This window comes from Acomys minous, assembly GCF_964271855.1.
Source record: "Acomys minous genome assembly, chromosome: 9".
Classification (NCBI taxonomy): Eukaryota; Metazoa; Chordata; class Mammalia; order Rodentia; family Muridae; genus Acomys; species Acomys minous.
The window spans coordinates 4,262,708-4,285,898 of record NC_140490.1 but is presented as its reverse complement, the minus strand read 5'-3'; the positions used below and the strand labels follow the sequence as shown (position 1 = coordinate 4,285,898).

General features: G+C 43.0%; 1 long non-coding RNA gene across 1 annotated transcript; it reads left to right on the top strand.

The window, feature by feature from the left end:
• The first annotated feature begins 273 nt into the window (after positions 1-273).
• Positions 274-7,568, top strand: LOC311606068. Its single transcript, XR_014782183.1, has 5 exons — positions 274-429; positions 1,355-1,459; positions 1,601-1,728; positions 6,677-6,801; positions 7,078-7,568. It is a non-coding gene; the product is annotated as an uncharacterized lncRNA (long non-coding RNA).
• The last annotated feature ends 15,623 nt before the right edge of the window (positions 7,569-23,191 follow it).

The following is a 23,191-nucleotide window of genomic DNA, read 5'->3' as shown; positions in this document are numbered from 1 at the left end:
ACACACACACACACACACACACACACACACACACACACACACACACAGTGTTTTTAAAAGATCTTAAAAATAACACTGGCTACATTTAGTCTACAGCCGTGATTTTATAGGCCTCTGGTCTAGATGAAAATTCTAAAGACCAGTAACACCTGGGCCCAGACTTAGGAATTCCCAAGAAATCATCCCTGCCTGTACATTCATGTCTCTCTGATCTGCTGACAGGGATCACATCAGAGTGGTGGAGAACGGAGATGCGAGAGACATATTGTTCAACTCTGTCCTGATCTTCTATGTGGGGGCTTCGTGACCATGGACAAGTCACCATCCTCTGTCCATTTTAACTTCTCTACCACTAAGATGGGGATAAAGGATGAATAAGAGTCACACGAGACAGTCTTTGTGATAGTCTCAAGAGAGGCTTGGTACAGGGTGAGTACCAGGCATATGTTGCAAATAAATGTTGAACACATCTGTTCTAAACTTTCATGACTTTCTCACAGAGCTTAGTGTTTCCACAAGATAGTAACATCCCCATGTTTAGCTGGGGCTCAGAGAAGCTTGGTATTATTTCTGAGGCAGCCTCACCAATAATTAGTAATGTATGGCCAGATTAAAAACATGTGGTAAATAGAAAGCTCTAAAAAGAAAGTATTTTTTCCCTCTTATCCAATATCCACAGAAAATAAAAGTAACCAACATACATCAGCTCCAGCACTGGTTTTGTAACACAACCTGCAATTCCTTGGCAATCTTCTTCTTACAAGGAAGAGCCCCCTCCTCTCGAATCTCGGCGGGTTAGAGTCTGTTTTGGCTAATAGAAAATAATGGAAGCCTAGGCAGCTCCCAAGTCCAGATCATAAAAGATCACTCAGTGTTTGTCTTGCTCACAGAAACACATTCTTATAGAGCTTTGTGCTGTCTACAAGAAGTTCACACACAGGGCTGGAGAGAGGGCTTGCCCAACAGTTAGGCATCCTTGCTATTCTTACAGAGGACCTATAGTCAATTCCCACTATCAATATGGCAGTTCACAGACATCCATAAATCCTGATACAGAAGACCCAATGATGCCCTCCTCTGGCCTCCACGGGTACTGCATGTACTGTGGTGGACACACATGTCATACAGGAAAAAACGCTCATACATATGAAATAAAAATAAATATTTTTACGCTGAAGCACACTGACGTTTTCCATAATGAGAGGAGCACAGAATCCATCAAGAAATCAGATGTGGGCATTTAAGACAGTGATCTCCTCAAAGACTGGGCATTGAGTCAGATGTGTGAGCAGAAGTACCAGAAGATTCCAATCCCAACCACGAAGTCACTCACAGTCACTTAATTCTTCCCAAGGGAGGCCCTAGACATCGCAGGGAGCAGCTAAGCCATGATCCTCAACGTGATCTGTACTCTGCATCCACAGACTCCATGAACATAAGAACATATCTGGTACTTTGTGTAAGTAGGATTTTGTATTTGTTAAGCATAGACAATTAGGCAGCTTCTTCCCAGACCTTCCAAGCATTGACTGTAATTGAGTTCATCCCTGCCAGCCTTCTCTCATTTCTCCATGGTCTTGTTTCCTCACCGCCCTGGAAGTCTTCTGAATTATCCAGCATGAGAAGCTGCCGCAGTCTGAGCGCAGGAAGTGCAGCTGAACTCATCCTTAGGAGAGCATCTTAGGCACGCCATGGCGCTTCCATGGAGTGCCTCCTTCTCCCAAACTGGTGAGCAGAGCTTATTCTGTAATCTTGCCAATGAGAATCAAATGGTACTGTGGGCACAAAACGAATGGAATTTATACTCCATTCATTTGGCAAGAGATACGCGGCTGAGACTAGTTTTCATCTCCCTTGAGTTTCAGTCTTGAGAAGTGTATTTGTTCAAAGAAATCAATTGTGTTGATGCTGTGGTCACATGAGTGTGTGTGTGTGTGTGTGTGTGTGTGTGTGTGTGTGTGCGCGCGCGCGTGCATACCCATGCATGCTCAGGTATATGTAATTTAAGAGCAGTGGACCTGCCTGGTGATTTTGAAATAACTCAAGTGTCTGACATGAAAGCAAGCGACAGTGCTGGGAACAAGACAAGCACATTGAAAATCATTCAGTCATGCTGTTGAGCGACTCCTTGTAGCCATATACATTTCTTAGATGTAGCTTCCCAGCAACCTTTTCACACAGGTCCTGATGGCGGCGACTGACCCCTGTTATGGCCTTGCTTCCATAGCATCTCCCTCTCCGCTTCAAATACAGCCAGGCTTCCAAAGCACTTGCTACCAGCACTGTGGAAGGGCTCCGGATGGATGCCCTATAGCAGCTCTCCCACTCTGCCTCCTATAGAGTCCAACAAATGGATTCTTATCTGTCTAGCTTCTCATGCACCCAGGGGTTGCTGTTGCCCATTGGGAATTAGAAGACATCCAGAGAAGCCTTCCCAAAGCTGCCCTTCTGGTAGGAGAGCTCATGGCACTGGCACAGCCTTTGCAGTTTGTTTTCCACTGCCTCGAATGACGAGAGCAACTGTAGCAGCCATCCCATAACCTCGAGGGGAGCTCCAGAGCAGGGTCCACTCTGACTGTGACAAAATCATCTGTCTCCATAGGGAAAAGTGATTTCTCTACCTGTGTTAAACACTACAGGTTCTTCTTCTTCTTTTTTTTAAAATCATGGCTGAGAAAAGTTCTACATGCTACCACATTTCAGGAAACAGTGGGTGTCAATTGGCAGTTGAACCTTTCTAAAGGAGCAAAGAAATTTTATTTCCCTGACCTTCGTGAAGCTAGCAAAAATTTTTTTATAAAAAGCCTTCAGTGTAAAATCACTTAGCGCCCAGGCATGCTTTACTCCCTCTAGAGAACGGGATGATGTCATCAGCAACCCCCGCACATCTCCCTATAGCTTTGACCTTCTACTAGCTTAGAACATAAGCTTCTGCCCAGACCTCTACCACAACTCTCTGCTTGCCGGTTTCTGTCTCACACAAACCACACTCATACACAGAAGCACATTCACAATATACAAGAAGCCTCCTCCCTAAGGACTATTATAGGATGGTGCTGTGAAAATTGCCATAAAAACAATCATTAATCCTGTGAATCACCAATGATGCAGATTGCACTTCTATTTTGGGGTAACCAATAACTATCTAATTAGAATTAAGGCCCACTCAATAGGAGGGGACTCATTCCTAGTACTGTAAGCCTAGACGTGGTGTGTTCTTGAACCACAGACTCCATGATCATAAGAACACAGCTGTGCTTCATGGAAGCTGGGTGCTGTATTTGCTGAGCACAGATAATTAGGCAGCTTCCTCCTAGACCTTCCTAAGCTCTGATTATAATTCAGCTTATCAATGCTGGCCTTCCTTCATTTCTCAATGGTTTTGTTTTGTCATTTCTGAGGTGGCTGGAGAAGTCACAGACTCTAAAGGAGGGCCTGCTACTTCCATTTCCACAAAATAATGCAGTTTCTAACTACTCTACATTCGGTCCTTATACTCACAGACAAGTGTGGCCCTCATTTCATCAGCTGGTTTATTCAGTGGATGGAGACTATTACAGAGATCCATAGCTGGTAGCAATGCAGAGGAAAAGTGACCGACTGTGGTGCCCACCTGCAGTTGGTACAACTACAACTCAACCCTTACTCAAAGGATCCAGGGAATATCAGATTAAGGGACAGAAAGACTGTAAAGGCAGAGGGCCAGGAAAGCTGGTGCTACACAGTAGCTTCTAGACATGAGAAGCTGCACCATGAAATCGCAACAAAATGGCTATCTGAATGAGACCTAAACACTGACAGTGCCAGTTGGGTGTGAGTGTGGGTCAGGGAAATCTCACTACCCTCCACTCCTAGATGAAGAGCTATAGGCGATAGATAGATGGCTGCTGAGATGGATCACTTTCTCTAGAAACAAGCCCCTCTGAAAGGCCCAAGAGGTCAGTCCTAAATAAACTTAACTCATAAGCAACACTAAGTCCACTCTGTAGCGTGTGTGAGGAAGTTGAAGGTAGGAAGGTAATAATAATGTAACTACAATTCATTTATGGAATTCTTAACATTTTTAATTAGAAGAAGAGTAGTATCATTTTGAGCTGAGTGCACAGCATGAGTGTGTCCTGGTTATCATTATTCCAGAGCCTAGGGAAGAGCCCAGCATGAGAGAAAGGAGCCAGGAGGAAAGAGAAGGAAGGGAAGTGGGGGTGGAAGGGCGAGTGGGAGATGAGAGGAAAGGGAAGAGAAGAGAAGGGAAGGGAAGGGAAGGGAAGGGAAGGGAAGGGAAGGGAAGGGAAGGGAAGGGAAGGGAAGGGAAGGGAAGGGAAGGGAAGGGAAGGGAAGGGACTAAAGACTAAAGACTAAAGACAGGACAAACTATGGCTCAGTGATAAAGCAGTTGTCTAGCATGTATGAGACCCCAGGTTTGCCAGCACTATTTTTAAAACATAGATTGGTGGAAAGAAGGAAGGAAGGAAGGAAGGAAGGAAGGAAGGAAGGAAGGGAGGGAGGAAGGCAGGAAGGAAGAGGGAAGGAAGGAAAAAGGAAGATGAGAACATTTTAGTTATCTATTTGTCCTGTAGTTATGGAAAAAGCCTCTGCCACAAACAGCATGATATGGCTCCTGACCCAGCAGACACAATAAAATACAGTTTGATAGACACAGGTACTCACAGTTCAGAGGTGGGCTGCATTGCGGGCCAGACAGGATCACATGCAGGTCACTGGGAAGCAGAAAGCCAGCAGGAGTTCTGTGGAAGTCGGGCTTTACAGCAACAAAGTACGAGTGAGATAGCCCTTCATTTACCAAGGAGCATATGTTCCTTGTTTGAGTAATTTGTAGTCTGGTAGGGAGGGCAACTTTCCGAGTGAGAACCAGATAGCCTGCAGGTGGTGCAGCTTTGAAGGATGCTTGCTTTCTCTCTGAGAGTGGGGGCAGAGAGCATTCATCATGGTTACAGGGGACTCAGAGTTCCCAGCAAGGTTCTGGATGCCCTGTGAGGAACAAAGGTGTTGACACCACTCTCAAACATACTAGGTTTTACATTATGGAGACTGGGTGCAGGGTCAGGAAGAAGAGCGCTTTCTCTCTCTCTCCCTCTCTCCTCTCTCTCTCTCTCTCTCTCTCTCTCTCTCTCTCTCTCTCTCTCTCTCTCTCTCTCTCTGCAGTGATCACAATTGGAGACTGCATCATACCTAAAAGGTAGACAGGTTAACAGGACCACCTGGGATGGTCACTGGTGGTTGATGAAATCATTTCCACACCCAGCCTCCTCCTCCACTCCTTTCCACCCAGGCCTTTCGTATAGCATACAGTTGGCTGATGGCACATAAGCGGAACCGTTGCATTCCTCATTGGTTTAACTCCCCTTTCTCCTTACTTATCCTGTCTTCCTGCTGGGATACAGACTTGTGGCTAGCACTGTAGCAGTCATCTCTGCACTCATCAGAGGCAGGCAACGCAATCCTATGTATCTGCAATGATGAATCAAATAGCTTGTTTCTTCCTGTGCACTCTTTCAAGCACTTCTTACCCAATTCAGTACTGCTTCCTTTTCATCCACAATTTGACCAGGAATATTTTCATTTATCATGCAATACTCTTTGTAAGCACTGCTTAGATTGTACACATGCTATTATCTTGACTACGTATGGCAGTGGTCCATATACCACGGTGTACAAAACCATTTTCCTCCTTCATGAATGCTTCTCATTGCATTATTTAAAGTGAAGATGTTGGGGGTTCCAAGCAGCGATGCACTGTCATATGCTGCAGTTCAGGACTGGTATTTGAATAGACCCTAATCTCAGCGCCTTCTGGGTTTCAGAGGACATGACAGATATGCATAGGGCTTGAAACTCGGTGTTATGATAGATGCCCAAGTCTTGCTTATAAGTCTTAGGATACAAATGAAGCCCATGTGTGATAGGAATCAGACCTAAAGAGAGCCAGGCTTAGACTACATTGGAAAGGTGTTACTCAAGGCGAGGCAAGGCATCAGAGCTAGGGTAAACAGCAGAATCATTCTTGAAAAGAGTCTGTTGCTTGCCAATTGAATGGGCACTGAAAGCATTAGAACAGGGAAGTATGCCATAGGATTGCAATCCAGAGCCAAGCCGACATGGGGTCAGGTTGTAAGGTGTCTGACTACTGGAAGGGGAGAGATGAGTTATCTGGAAACACTGGCTAGAAAGTTCCATCCTCTCTTCTCTCAACTATTTCCCTAATGTCTCAAGGGTAAAGCTGAGTTTCAGAATTGTTTTTGAAAATCACTATCAAAAATTACTGTCAGTTGAAGTAAAAGGAAACCCTGTTTCTGTAGTCTCTTCGAGAATGTTCAGTGGTGTCAAGGGAACACAGACGATTGTACCTGATTCCTGTAAGCAGAACAGCACAGCAGTCTGCTCTAATACTATCATGAAGCCTACGGATGACCTTCTAAGAAAAAAAAATCCCCCTGGCACACATTCATAGCTCTTGTGCTCACAATGTCAGAACAGTAGCTCCATTTTATGAACAGGAACACTGAGATTCAAGGCACCGTCATGGCTTCGTTCCCACCCTCTGCTACACCTCTTCATGCACTGGAGTCATGTTCTCAGCTCATGAGTGCATATTCAGATGCTCCAAGGACACAGGGAAGGCGGAAGTGAAGTCACCAGGGGGCTTTCTCTTCTACAGGATCAACATTGCTTATGGCCAATGAGAGTTGGAGATAAAGAAGACACGTGGTTATTATGGTACCCAGCTTCTGTCAAACATCTGCTGATTAACACGGGAAATCTCTGTCCCTCATCCCAAGTGTGGTGAGACACTTCTCAGTTCACTTTGCCCCACCGAACTCCATGCCTTATGCATCCCCTCTCTATGGGATACAGCCCCACTCTCTTCGGCTCCTCCATCAGATGCTTAGGTGCGTCTCTCTTTTTCAGTCCCAGCCTTGCTTTCCCTACAAAGCTTCTGTTTTTCTTCTGTGAAGAGGAACTTTTGCCTGCATTGTTCTTCGCCTGGACTCAGTTTATAACTCATATTGTGCTTCTCACCCAGGTTGTTTTGAAAGTTTTTTTTTTTTTTTTTTGTAGGAACGAAGGCAAAGATGAGGATGTGTGGGATAACGCACAAAAGAAGAAAGTCTACCAAGCAAACCAAAAAGCCAAGAACTGAATGCAAAGAGTGTACACCAAATACATTTGAGTTCAAGGAAGGACAAAATCCTCAGGGTCTGGGTAAGCCAGGCTGAGGCTCACAGCGATACCTGAATTTAGATTGGAATTTGAGGCCACTCAATTTCTGGGGCTTACCATACACTCAGCTCTGTGCCAAATAACTTGCTGTGCAAGGTTCCTTTATCCGCATTGGCCAAAGTATCCCAATTATTATTGCACACATTTTGCACAGCAGAGACCGAAGCCCAGAGGAACTAATGACCTCACTCAAGAACACAGCAGACTTTGAATTCTTAGCCACCCAGCGCCAAAGCATTCACCAAATTCAAGATCACCGATTCATTAGCACACAAAACATAATTGCCCTATCATTGATTAGTGAGTGAGTGAATAAATGAAGTAAATGAAAACAGAAAACAGGTGTGTTGTAATATGGATGACACACACACACACAATGGAGAAGAAAGAATCAGATGGTGGGAACTCATGGGAGAATAGACATTGAGTTATTGGTATTTACTGAGTGTTTATCCAGTGTTCAGCTAAATATTACATGCTTTAACACTTCAAGACAATCTTTTTTAAGTCAAAAGAAATATACTGAGAACTAGACGTTCTAACTGGGCCCTATACTGGGCCCTGGGGATGCCAAGCCCTCTAACATGCACAGCCCAAATGCAAGATGAGAAATGACTTCACACCACAGGCACGACATACAGTTTAACTTACCTACTGTCTACTCAGCCTCTGTAACTATGAGCAATCTATCCTAAGTTAGATGTGTCTGGGCCTAGAGATTTGGAAGTGATCAATGGGGTCAGAATATAGTAGGACTCCGTAGCTCCTTTTTAGGTTCTTACAAACGCCCCATCGTAGACTTCCATATATAGCGTGAGCAATTTACAGTAGAATGAATTTGTTTTATTCTGGTTCGGTCTGGGTCTTGCAGCCCGTGCCTGTCTCCCTGTTGTTTTATTCACTCTTCAACCATTCTCCTGTTTGTAGCTATTCCCTTTAGCTTTCCTTTTAAAGCAGGTCATTCTAAGGACATATATCGCGATGGCTGAGATGAGCTGGGAACAAGTACAAGGCAGGTGTGTGTTGGTGATTCTCCCTCTCCTTTGGGGCCTCTCTGAAACCTGACCCATAAAGAAAAACATCACAAGCTCAAGATTTAGGGCCCAAATTCAGATCCTGAGGTTGGTGTCATTCAGACGGATATCTTCGAGCCAGGCACAACAAAGCAGTTGCTGAGTGAGATAAAGTGATTCAGAGCCAGCCTCAGTGAGCAGTAACTCACTAGGGGTGGGGGGAGACATTTTTGTAACCACTAAAATGTGTAAGGCCAGCCTCAGCCCTATATATTGCTGTTTCCCACAATGGCTGTTTCTAGGAAAATCCATCTCCTTCACCATGGTGTGCTCAGGGCATTGAAAATTAGTCAGTTTGTTATATTGGTCTTGTTAACACTTGTGGCAGAACATTAATACCAGATAATAGTAATCACACTGGTGTTAAATATTTCCAGCGTGAGGGCAGTAGCTCTGAGTCTCTACCTAGTATATCTCATTGGTAGGGATGCTAGTGGTAGCACCAGAAATGATGGACTCCTTCTCCAGATAGCACAGGCATTCCTCCAGTAACATGTTCATAGTTTCTATGTGAATACGATTAATTATATCTAGCACATGCTATGTACTGCCACGGGCTTCCAGTCATAGTGGTCAGAAGATAATGCCACCTCATAACAGGTTCCAGCATCCCCCGAGGAATCTTTGATGGGCATAAAAATAGTTTTCTCTCCAATTGATTGATGCCGTGGCAGCTGAAAAGTGACGGCCAAGCTTATAGCTGTCCATTAAAAGGCCTTAAATCAAGGAAGATGGGGCTGCGGTGATTAGCTTCCACATTCGGAGGCTAAGACTAATGGGAGCATGATGGTGTTTGGGGGTGGGTGGGCTACAGGACCTTGGGGATCATATGACCACCTTCCAGTTGAATCCCTCGGGATGAGTACCTTCAGAAGCTCTTCTCCAAAATTTCCAATGCCCCCTCCAACCCTTTACAAGGACATACATTGAAAAGAGAGGTTCAAGGTGAAACAACAGAGTAAACTCTGGGTGGATCGAGACCATCTGCTAATGAGAAGTGTCTGTCCCTATCTTTGAGGAAGACAGGTAAGGGAAGGCACCTTAAAAGTTGGACCACTTAGGTGACCGATTCACTAGGAGAAAGAGCATGTGTGGGTGAAGTGAGCAGCAGCACACTTTCCATTGTCTTCTACAGCTCTGCACACTGAGGAAAAGCTGCCCTTGCCCTTGACTAGCTCCTGTATTCTTGCCACTTCCGTGTTACTGCTCTAGCTTAGGCAGAGAGTCTTTAAAGGCTTGCATCTTCTCTTAAGTGTCCAAAGTTGGAGAAGCCAGAGGCCCATGACTTAGATAACTTGACTGTCACTGTCCTGGCAGACAAGGATCTGGATTCTCCCTGCATACATGACAGTGAGCAAACAAGAGGTGAAGGTCACTCTACCATACTGTAAAGGGTGGCCACCACATTTTCTCTTAAAAATCAAACTCAGGCATTTCTGTTCAATACATGTGATGAGTTGACAGTTCTGTTTTCTAGCCTCTAAGTTTCCTGTTTAAGCAAAGGTGGAGGGAGTCGGGAGGGGTGGCAGAGTGCCTGTGGTGAATCCTGGAGTCAAAAAGATTCTGTACCCTGTGGTGGAATAATATGGAAGACACATAAGAAAAACAAAGCAATGTGACAAATGCACCTGCAAGACACACTCAAAGAGAGGGACAGGAGGAAGCCTACTGTCCCTAGCAAGGGACCAGGGATTGCCAGTGTCACGAAGCCTTCATGGAGAAGCCGATGGTCTCTCCAGGCTTGAAACATTACAGTGGTGGAGGAAATGTATGAATGGGTGTGGAGAACCCATTGCCCCTGGGTGCCTGACGGAGTGATGGGACGTGAGCATCATCCACAGGTACACCCCAGCCCAGCAGAAAGGACATAGCCAAGTCTTCACTTCTTCAGTGACTTTTAAAACAACTCCTCTTCTAAAGGGCTGGAGAGACGACTCAGCAGTCGAAGAGTGAGTACTTACTGTTCTTGCTGGGGACAGAACTTTGGTTTTCAGCACTTACTTTGGGTGGCTCATAACCGCCTGCAACTGTAGCTCCTGAGCGATCTAAAACTTTCCGCTGCCACAGGCACATGCACGCACACACACACACACACACACACACACACACACACACACACACGGGATGGGAGGAGAACGAGTGTTAAAATAATACAAGTACATCTATGAAAGCTATGCAGTGAAATCCATGATGTGGCGAGGATGAAGATACTTTTTCTTTTACCTCACCTTCTATGTATGTATGTAACACTATTTAAGGAACTTGCTCTATACACACAAATTCTAAACCTCTACCAGTTTAGTGGTAGCATTACTCATATCTGCAGTAACAATTTGGAATTTTGGTTTCTTTAAGAACAATAAAATTTTACAAAAATATGTTTTTGTTTTAATCCCAGGTGTGGGGATATAAGGCTGCTTCCCAGCAGCTGACTATGATTTGCCTCATGCTCTAGCAGAGGCATGGTTTTGCCATCTGCAGAAAGTTTCTGTGATTGTGTGATGTTTGGAATTCTGGTGACTTTTCCAAGGGTGTATAAATGCTAGGGCCCCCAAGAGGTGTTGGGGGTGTTGTTGGTTACAGTTTGTTAAGTAGTCATGTGGAAAGAAGAAACAATAGCAAGATCAAATTTGTCCCAAGGAATGCAACATCCCCTAATCAGCAGGCAGTTAGTCTAATGATAACATCACCAAGTTTCCAACCCCTGACTTTATACAGGGATGGCTTTCCTTTCCTCTCTATCCTTTTTTTCTTTCTTATCCAGTGTTAGGGGGTTGAAAGGGTAGAAGAAAATGGGTGGAGAATGGTGGAAAAAGGAAGGACCCACAAAATAGCAAAGACAAGTGACACATGTCACAAACAGCTGATCATGACCTCAAGTACATATTTATAACATCAGAGCTGAGCATTGCTTAGGAATGCAGATAAAGAAGGGGAGGAGGAGGAGCAGCAGGAGGAGGAGCAGCAGGAGGAGGAGGAGCAGCAGCAGGAAGAGGAGCAGCAGGAGGAGGAGCAGCAGGAGGAGGAGGAGCAGCAGCAGGAGGAGGAGCAGCAGGAGGAGGAGCAGGAGGAGGAGAAGCAGCAGGAGGAGGAGGAGGAGCAGCAGCAGCTAAGAACAGCAGCAGAGAGCCTGGGCCTTTGAGCAGCATGACCTGTAGGAAATGAAATCTGTTGTAAATGTTTATGGTGGGAGGATGACATGGTCACACTGAAGTTGCTAGTGAATCACTAGAGAACAGAAAGAAGTAGGAAGAAAGGAGATTCATTAGAAGAACAAGGTGTGGAGCACGGAGTGCCGAGGAGCCCAGGATAGATGGGGTGGATCAAATTGAGCCAGGCAGCTCTCAGGTTCTGTCCAAAGCTAAGTGGTACGAAGTGTGCTCTTACTGATGCAGGAAGTCACCAAAGAGTTACAGATTGGGAATATAGCATGGGTGATGTTCCTAATGTGGGAATATGGGGGTATGCAGAACGGTGAAAGTGTCTTCAGAGAAGCTGGCTCCACAGCCACATTGCTTAGTTTTGCTTGTTGCATGAGCGCAAAGGCTGACTCCCTGGCACCCACATAGAGGTACTGAGTATGAAGGTAGGAGCTTATGGTTCTCCTGCCAAGGAGGAAGAAGGGGAAGATCCCTGGGCTTGGCTGGCCAGCCAGTCTAGTGAACCTGTGAGCCCTAGGTAAAGAGGGAGACTTCGCTTTTCAGAAAAGAGATGGAGGCAGATAGAAGACACCTGAGGTTTTCCTTTGGCCTCTACAGATGTCTGCTCATACTTTACATGCTCATCTACTTGTGTACACACACGTACACATGCACACACACACACACAAATGTTCTTTAAAAATCTTTTCAGAGGTGGAGGTACAACCATATAACAGTCCAGGAACTGCTTGCTTATAAGGAACAAATAAGGAAGAAAATCCATGGAGGAAAAAGGCAAAGCAGAGAGGAGAGAAATGGGATTACACTGTGTCTGTTTAAACCAAACACTGCTCAGAACGTGACTCCTCTTACGGCATTTAGGTTCCGTTGTGGGCCTGAAATCATTTTATCCCACTTCGCCCACATGATTGTGAGGCTCTGAAATAACAGTTGACATTTTCCTGGAATTTCTGTGTATCCTCTGGCCTGCTCCCATGCGGCATCCACGGGAGTGCAGAACAGATGCCGAAAGAAAATGGCTTTTGATTTTAAAGAGCTTAGACTTTTAATTTTCAAAAATAAATAGCATTAGGAAATATGAGAGCAAAGGAGTTTGTGCCTGTGGTCCTGAGAGCCTGGGGAGGCAAGAAGGCCCGGGATGTAACTGACACCGTGCCGTGCCCAGGGTGGTGGGCAACAAGCAGCTCAAATGTTCGTTCCTCATGCCCAAGCAAGATGCGGAGGAGGAGGAGGAGGGCTTAGGTGGAGGAAGGACGGAGGTGAGGAGGGTCTTAATGAGCCCTCTAAAGCCAGGAGCAGCTGGCTGGCTCTTGTTCAATCTATAAGCGCACGGAACTAGCTCAGACAGAGGCAGGTTGAGACCTTGGGCACAGGGATGAGGGATGTCTCAGAGGAACACACACAAACCAACACTAAAAGGCCAGATCAAGATGGGCATCTCAGCAGGTAATCGTCTAAATGGATTCTGACTTATCAGGATTAGAAATCCTTAATTAAAGCCTTATACCTGTGTCCACCCCCACCACCCCACCCCACCCCCCAAGAAAAAAGAAATAGCAACAGCAGAATGGATGACTTGAATAGGCCGAGGTTGGTCTAGCTCACTGATGAATGCTTGCTTAGCATAGTGAGGCTGTCACTCAGTCCCCAGCACCACGAAAAGAAAAGTGACACTCAATGCCAAGTGCTTGCCTGGCAGTGGAGTAGGCTTTATGTACTGGAGGAAAATACTGACTTCAGGGTCTCAAGTTTGCACCTGCCATAATCAGTAAGACTTCAAGTCAGAGAGGAAAGGGAGCTGATTCCATAGTGCACATGGCTAGGAAGAGGTAGAGACTATGAAGAGGCTAAGATCTGCCTGGCTCCATGTGAGGTGTATACCCTCACTTTCTAGAATCAAGTAGAAGATTGTCAACACCACACTTAAGTCTGCCCAAGGGGCAGTCCTTAGCTAAGTGGGTCTCAACTTTCCTAATGCTGTGATCCCTTCATACAGTTCCTCATGTTGTGGTGACCTCTCAACCATAAAATTATTGCTGTTTCTGCTTCATAATTGGAATATTGCAATTGGAAAATTACATTACATTATATTTGGAATTATAATGTAAACATCTGTGTTTTCCAATGGTCTTGTGTGACCTCTGCGAAAGGGTCACTTGACCCCCACGGGTTGAGAACCACTGCCCTAGCTCTTTCTGTTTAATTTCACTCCAGTGCTGAGGGAGGACAATGGCCCAAGCCAGATGACCTCCTGACTAGAGGCCTCATGTGTAAACTTCCCTTTTCTCCATCTTGGTAGCGGCCAAGTCATTTCTTGGGATAGTTAGGAATGGAGACAGTAGTCAGTGTGACAAATCCTTGGTAATAATCTTACTGATAGATTGAGAGAGAAGCAGTAGGTGTCTCCACCCAGGTCATGTCAAGATAGCAGGGCACATAAGGGAAAAGTCAACAAGAAGACGATGCTGAGAAGTCTAAGAGGCAGCCACTGAGAGTGTGGTGACTCAAATAAGCTGCACTGACCAAACAGGCGAAGTGGGTAATTTTGCCCAAACCAGGCATTGGGGTGGGGACCAATGAGGAGTGGCTTTTGAAGTTAAGGGATCTGTGGATGCAATTTCCCCTAGGAAATGACAGGAGAGGTAGAAGTCAGATAAAGAGGTGATGCCTCAAGTATGCTCCCGAAGTAGGCAGCAACGATATTGTGGACCTCGTCTCTGTTTCACGACCGAGTCTATGCTTTTCCGAGTTTTGTTAATGTTGGTTTTATATCACAAAAGGGATCCAGCCACTCCCAGTCTGGAAACAAATTACAGAGGAAAACGGAGGAATACTGCCTCTCCTGTCATTTTTTAATTGCTTTCATTCCTCCATGCTCCATCTCCCATTCTGCTTTTCCCTGAATGTGAATAAATCTGCAATCTCATCCCATCTCCCTATTTGTGAATTCAAATGAGTTACCAGGATATGCACACAAACCACGCTTCACAACCCCCCCCAACCCCCGCCTATCATTTGACTCTGGTGTGATGCGTTAGGCCACTGTCATTAACAACACTGGTGTCATTTTGATGTTCTCTGTGAGGCAGTAGGCTCTTTGAAGTTGAAAGCTAGGACAGACGTGGATAAATACTACTCCAAGCAGGCTGCCATTGCACCGTTATTGCAAGCAATTATTTCTTAGAGTGACACATCTGATAAAAAGTCAGCCACCTTCTTCGAGGAAGTTTCTTAGTAGACACAACTAGGAACTTCTGCTTGATTTTCTTTCTTTTAAATAGACAGGAGCATCTCTCTCTCTCTCTCTCTCTCTCTCCCCACTCTGTCCCTCCCTCTCTTCCTGCCTCCCTCTCCCTGGAGCCTGCTGTGACCCATTTTAGGGCTCTGTGTCCATTTTTGTGAATGAAATAGAGATTCCAGCTAGCTGGGAGTGTCTCTTGGGATGGGTTGTAGAGTAGCTATTTCATTAGTTCCATTCAGATTGATCTGTGCTCATGCCCTCCCCAGCCTGTCATTATCTTGGACACAGTTTTCCTTTTCTGGTATTGAGAGAGGAGACACGATATAGAAAAACTAAGCAGCTATATGCAGAAAAGGCTCAATAGAAGAGGAGCTGTTACTAGCATCATTATTTCCCATCAGCACAGCACCTGGTGTGAGACGGTACTGTAAGCACGGGGACTAGTGTTCATGCACTCCATCTCCGTTATTATAATTGCCATTTTTCTCTAACAGTGGAACCAAGGAGGTAAATCAGAGGCTGAATGGCTGATGTGCTCATGGAGCAGGACCGAACCCCAAGAAGACTGACTTCCTGGCTATGCACTGTAGGTCCAGGTGTGTCAGGACCAGAATCCAGGACTGGACAGCTATTAATACCAGGCGGGACTAAATGTACACATTGATATACAGGTAGCCCTAGTGCTAGAGATGAAATAAAGTCCCATGTCTAGAGGAGCTATTCATGTGGATGGGGTGAAGTAGGCTTGGGAGCCATGACCTTGTGTCAGGAATTCTTCAGAGTTGGCTGTCAAATGGTTGGCTCAACAAGGTAATCGCTTGTCTTTTTTTGGTAGAGTGAATGTCTGCTTTACTCTACAAGGAAGTGTTTTCTGACATCTGCCCATCCCTGTCTCCAAAGAGGATGTCACAGGAATAACAGGCAGAGGAAACGTATATCTGAGTGATTTTTTTTCCTAAAATACATATTCCATTGGTAAAGTCTCAGCAGTGTATCCGGACCTGAAACTGTTGTCAGTGCTTGGTCTCATGACATGACTGAAGAACTTCTATCTAACCAGGTTATGGTAACCACAGCTGTGGCTTGGAGTGGCGCTCTAGAATTCTGAAATTTCATAAATGAGGAATTATAAATATGTTAGCATAAATACTTAAACAATATGCAAACATAAAATCAACATGCCATCAGTGCAATTGAAGCCCATTTTGTGCCCTTCCCAAAACCCATTTCCTCTTTGCTGAGCCTACTGCCCATGATTTGGTACCTGCCATTCCATTGCATACCGTTATAATTTTACAGCCACTTCGATGATTCACACCCGTGTGAGAATAGCACTGTTAAGTATGTTTAAAGCTTTACATAAAATATATGGATTCTTCTAAAGTTTTCTCTTTCTTTTTTCAACCTCATACTTGTGCCATGAGAATCATCAGCGTTGATTTATGTGGCTATAGTTCATTAACTTTTATTGCCCTATTGAAATGTATTTGATGAATATAACACAAGCTGTCTACTCCCCTGTTGATGGGCACTGAAGTTGCTTCCTTTTTTTGGCACACAAAAATATGGTCTGCTCTGAAATTATTTTGCCTGCTTTCTGGGCACTTCTGTAAGATTACCTCTATGGATAGCATAGACCAGAAGACAGAACGGCTTCCTTCCAAGTTACATGTCTTCAAATACACTAACGACTCTATCTCAAAAACAAACCCATTTCCCTTCTTCCCCAAAGCCTCCTGGTGGCAGGTGCTGCAAACTTGTGCTAAGGGTTGATGTTGTCAAAAACACTCAAGCATTTAAATGGGAAACTTTTAAGCATCACGAAATAGAAATATGACACTGGAGCAAGGGCTCCTCTGTGAAAAATGTGATCTTCCAGAGGACCCAAGTTCTGTTCCACACTGGGCTCACAACTGCCTGGAACTCCAGCTCAAAGGATCTGACACGCTCTTCTTCAACAAGAGTTACACACACACACACACACACACACACACACACACACACACACACACACACACACAAATAGGAATAAAACTTTTTATTAAAGAAGAAAATAAAAGTTAAGTGGTCATTAGCATCATCAACTTTGTTGTTGCTGCTGCTGCTGTTTGGAGACAGGCTTCCATTATACTGCTCAGGCTGGCCACAGAGTTCCAATCCTCTGATTAGGTATCCTTAGTACTAGGATTACACCACATCTGGAATAAACACGTACAGTAGTGTACTTAAACCAGTGTTGTGGTGGTTTGAATAAGAATGGCCCCCATAGGCTCATATATTTGCATGCTTAGTGTCCAGGAAGTGGAACAGTTTGAAAAGATTAGAAGGTTTAGGAGGTGTGGCCTTGTTGGAAGATGCATGTCACTGGATGGAATATCTCTCTCTCCTAAGCCTGCCTGCCACTGTTATGATGACAATGAGCTAAACTTCCATAATAAAAAGCTTTTTAAAAAAATACAATTTGCCTTGGTCGTGGTGTCTCTTTGCATCAATAGAACACCAACTAAGAAAAGTATCCTACAAGACCCACAAACTGTAATTGATTGGTATGTTACACATCTCTTTCAGTCTATATATGCTTTGCATCTTTTCTCTCTTACCTTTAAGTGGCAATATATATGAATTTTGTCCTGTAGAACTCCCCACAAAACAGATATTGCTGATTATATCTCCTTCATAATATTGGCTATGTGCCAATACTTCACTGGTTAGATGTAAAGGCTAAAATTGTGGTTTTCCACCATAATTTCTGGTTCTCTAGCTCCTTGTTACATTGGAAGTTGGTGTTCAAGCTTGGAATTTGTATTTCCTATGGTGCTGAATAATGTTGCATTCTAGTTCTTTCCATCTCTTTTTGTTGAGTAGCTGGAAAATTCTATAACAAGACATGGTCTCTTCTATTACTATTAGGTTGTTAGTGGTAGTGAGAGTATAAAAAAGTGATTCAGTCCATTTGTTTGCCAGTTCCTGAGGAGTTGATTTGAGTTACATCCACGTCCTAATATGACTAACAAATCTATTTTGTGCTATTTTGAATTCATAATGATAAAATATTTGTAAAAACTTGTAAGTGTAAATGTATACAAAGAGTCTCAATCCATTTCAGGTCTTGTTTGTTTGTTGTTTTTGTCTTTTCTTTCTGGCTTTGGATCTTGAATCCCTTCAAGAGCTGTGATGTATATGTTGACAGAACATTCCATACTCATTCTGGTCATCTTTCTCAGACCAGAAGTCATCTGCTTCTTCAATATACCCTAATTCCTTTCTGTGGAAATGGCATATGGAGCCTACAATATGGGCACAGAAAATTATCCATAAAACACTGTAATTAATGGTAGTCTGGTGAATATATAACATGATCCCTCTACAGTCTTAATTTGCTTACCTACATAACTGCTTAGGCACAGTGTCCGTAGAGATGCCATGTATATGTCAGTTTCTGTTGCCTCATATGAGTTTCCACATTATTCTTAATTTTTCCCATTGTCTTTTTATTTCTCTAATTACTTGTGAGTGATAACATAGCTTTTACTTGTTGACTATATTTTTCAAAAAGATTATCCTAACCTGTGACTTTTTTTACAAATTCATTTTTTAAAGATTCATTTTTGTTCTTTATAATTATATACACATGTCTCTGAGGAGGTTTGTTCACATGAGAGTAGTAGCCACAGAGGCAGGAGATAAAGATTGCTCCAGCGAGGAGCTAAAAATTGATCTCCTGTGGTATGGAAGAGCAGCAAGCATTCTTAACTACTGAGCCACCTCACTAGTTCCTGTAAATTCTTTTAATCAGAGAATTTCTTAAATTTAATGCAGCTTATTGCATTTTACTTTTTTAGTTTGACTTATGAGGTTATTTTTCCCATCTTGATAAGGAATTTCCCAAAGACTTGGTTGTGGCTTCATAAAGCATGAGAAAGAGATAGAGTGAGAAAGAGGAGTAGAAAAGAGAGAAAAGAAAGGAAGGGTTGGAGAAACAAAATGGAGAGATGTAAGAGGGTGGAAAGAACCCCTCAAATAGTGTCCAGAATGTTAGTACAAAGTGCTATTCACTTATTCCAACTGAAATAGCTATAGTTTGTAAAATAATAATAATAATAATAATAATAATAATAATAATAATGTTTAAAGCATCTGAAGTTATCTGAATAGCTCATAGCAAATAAAGAAATATTCAAAATACAAATCTCTTAAATCATGGTGATCCCAGTGAGTCTGAGGAACTATGAGGATCCTCCTCTTCCTCCAGTTTCCCAACATAGCCTCATAGTAGGATATCAGCCTCATAGTAGGACATCAGCATCTTAGTAGGACATCACCTTCATATTAAGACATCTCATGTGGTTTGGGTGATGAAACAGGACTGGACCTACATTCAGTTAGTAAAGGGAAACACCCAGAGTTTCAAGGATGATGGGAAATTCCAAATGATGGTTGGGTGAGAAACCAATCCTTAACTGGTCCTTTTGTAGGGTATAGGTCAGATACAAGTGAAGAATACTGAAGTATCCATTGCCCAAGCCTGAATATAAGGGTCAGTTTCTGCTGCATTTAAGGAGGCAAGAAAAGTTCAGAGGCTAAAGATCCCACTTAGGTGCTACCTGCCTAACAAGGGCCTAACAAGTTTGCTCAGAAGAGAATCAAAGATACAGGAACAGATTGTTCCTGAGCCTACCTCATGGAATCAACTCCACTTAGAACAGAATGTAGGGAATTTCAAGTCTAAGAGTTCTAAAAGCTCTTAGGTTGATAGATTACCAAGCAAACTATAGGCTAATGTAACAATAATAAAGAAAAGGACATCTCAAAGCCCTCCTGGATAACCCAGTGGCTTGCCTAAAGTACTAAAACTCTCTTACCTAGTAGGATAAGACTATGGGAACAACTGATGCCCTAGAACATTGAAAAAAAAAAAAGCAGGAGAGCAATCAGCCTGTGATTGCTGGAGCCTAACAGTTTGGCGTGATAGACAGAGAGGCAGAAGATTCAATAGTGATGTGGAGAAGGAGCACCAGAAGGCCCTAGTGAAAGCATTACATCTCAAGACAACTATAGAATAATATAGGCTAGACACTGTAAGGAGCAGATTTTAAGGGTTCACAGTACAAGGAGAGAAAATTTTTACTAAAATTGTCCAGGGAAGAAATAAACCAATCCAACAACATTAACAAAATATGACATAAGGCATTGAAATAAGGAAGGTTAATTTTTAAAACTCATTAAGTATACACATTTTCTTTATTCTCTCAGCTTTTTTCTAAGATAGACAACTATATAAAGTATTACTTACAAGAAAGTATGCTTGAGAGAAAATCATATCCAGAGTTGATCAAATTCATCTTCAAAACATCGAGTTTTGAATAGGAAGTATGAGACCAGTAGAGTAAGAGGAAAGTGTGAGCTTCATATAGGAGAAGTTACAGGGGCTCCATATGTACATAAAAGAAGACTAAGATGTGAATCTAACAGTTAGAAGTGTCAATGCAGCTACTATAAATAAGCTCAAAGAGCTAAAGAAAACAATGATTAAAGAAATAAAGGAGCACCATAGGGCAGTACCATAATATAAAGAGAACATAAATATTTTTAGAGTAATAACTAGGTGAAAATTCTGCTATGAAAAAGTACAATAAAATAATAGAAAATTTGCTTGGAGGACTCAAGGGTAGATTTTAATTGACAGAAGAAACATCAGACTCGAAAATACATTGATAAATACTATATGTGCAAAGGACAGAAAAAGAAGAGAGATGAACAATTCCCAGCACCTACAGTGGGTGCTCACAACTGGGTATGACTCCAGGTCCAGGAGATCTAGTGCCCTCTTCTGGCCTCCATGGGCACTTACACATGTGTGCATGCATACACAAATGTAAATACTCTCTTAGTCTATTTTTTAACATCATTTCAATAGTTTGAGAGAAGTGGTGGCTAGATGCTACCAGAGGAGAAAATGTGATCATCAATCTTACCCAGCTGTGACTATGAGAGCCACACTAATGACAGGCCCGGCAAGACAACCCCACTAGGTTAATAGTGGCAGAAATGTCATGGGAGTAAGCAACTACTTTCTGATAGATTTAAACACTGTTCTATGGGCCGTGGTGGCACACACCCTTAATACCAGTACTCGGGAGGCAGAGGCAGGTGGATCTCTGTGAGTTTGAGTCCAGCCTGGTCTACAGAGTGAGTTCCAGCACAGCCAGGACTACATAGAGAAACCTTGTCTCAGGAAGAAAGAGAGAAAAAAAGAAAGAAAGAAAGAAAGAAAGAAAGAAAGGGTAGATAGATGGTAGATAGATAGATAGATAAATAGATACTATTTATACCCATACCTGACAGTGTTTTTTAACTAAAAATCTACCATGGCTGGGGGAGGGGAAAACCTACTGTTGCTATTTTGCCAGATAGTCGCGGCATTAAACGGATTCCCAATGACTCACAGTTACAACCGTGGCTTCATGCTTCTTTCAGTTCTCATCAGAGAAATTTCTATTTACAGTAGAAGATGATTAATGCAGAAACACAACTGGCCAATGTGCAGGAAAAAAAAAAAGGTTGCAGAATTCCCAGCTCGAACTGTAACAAATATACTGCACCCCCTCCTCGCAAGGCTCAGAGACTATAGTGGACGAGGAAACAGAGCGAGTACAAGAGCAAAAGGCCATAGCTGACTACATGGCAATGTGTTTTCTGGACACAGCAGGGCAGCTTTACGATGAACTCACAGTGTTTGTCACAGCACGTGTACCTATGAAAGACCCAGCGATACCAAACCCCCAGCGTGGAGAGAGGAGTTTACAGAAATCCCACCCCTATCCACTGAGCTACTGTCAAATGTCAGTTATTAGCAGATGAAGGGAGGGTTTTCTCTAAGAGTGCGGACCCTAGTTAGTCAACCACACTCCTGTGGAAGACCGCATATCCAAGAATATTTGGGCAACACAAATTAGTCTTTATGAGTGAACTAACGGAGTCAGGACAAAAAGCTGGGTGGATGGAGTCAGGGTGGGGAGGTCATGAAAGAGTTAAAATGTATCGTATAAAATTAAGGGATTAATAAAATTGCTTTAAAGAAATGAAAACTACTAAGTAATTAAAATGTTAGAATAAAAATGTTCAATTTAATACTAAGAAAAGTAGTAAGGAAGATACAGAAGAAAAATAAGAGACATAAAATGCAGAAAAAGTGTAATATATTAATTAATTTCCTATTGCTGTGAAGAAACACCATGATCAAAAGCAACTTATAGGGGAAGGAGTTTATGTTAGCCTACTGTCCAGAGGCTTGAGCCCGTCATGACTGAGATGCACGGCAGCAGGCACGGTGACAGGGCCAGGAAGCTGAGAAACCATATCTCAACTTCCAGCAGTAAGCAGGAACTGAAGGAGAAGAGTACACGAAGCATGTGATGTCATATCCTCCCCAGTGCACACTTCCTCCAGCAAGGCCACACCTCCTAAGCCTGCCCAAACAAGGCTACCAACCAGAGACACAGACTCATTCAATCTGCCACAATGTAAATTAACTCAAATCGATTAAAGGCCCAAATGAAGAAGTTGCAATTGTGAAACTCTTAGGAAAAAAAGAGGGGATATGTTCTCATGGCTTTACGTTAGGTAGATACTTTTTAAGGATAGTATATAAAAAGCACAAACAAGGAAAGTAATAATAGAAAAAAACTGACTTCCCCAGTATTGGAAATCAAATACTAGCATTCAATTTTCCTCTCTCATTTTGGAAGGCCCCTCTCTTTTTTTATTGTCATATTTATTCCTAAAATGTAAAACACACATACATCCTCTAAAGCTAAATTGGATCACAAGAGTCTACCAATTTTATTGACTATATTATGCCTAGATCAATTTTTCTTCTTTCTTAAATAAGCTTTAAGTAGCTTTTGTTAAAATTTTAACTACATTTTAAATTTTCAGATTTATTGGCTTAAATAGTTTATGCTGTCCTTCTGTTTCAATGCTTAGCCCCATCACTAACTATGCTAATATCAGCTAACACATGGCTTTTTTTTTTTTCTGGTTAGCCAAAATGAATTTGCATAGTTCCTTACTCCCAACTACCCTAACTTATTTTCATTGATGATTCCTTTGTCCAGCTTAGCTTCCGGTCCTGTGTTTCAGCACAGGTCTCTCCTGGAATGCAGGACCTCCCACATCGCTATGCATGTGTCCCAGCACTGAGGTCCCCTTCTGCACCTGCCACTTATCTATACAATATGCTCCAGCTCATACTTTGCATCGTTTCCTGCTCCTTCTATCTTACAGTCTCTTCTTAATATTAATAACCTCTTATTTGATGTTTGTTTTTGTTGGCTTTGTGTCCTTTCTGAACTTTCAGAATGAAGGGATTTCACTGTAGGTACCTCAGCACCACCAGCTCTTCATAACTTATCCCCTCTCCACCCCCCGGCGGCCACTCTAGTAAGTAAGTTGTATTATGTTTTGATGAACAGGGA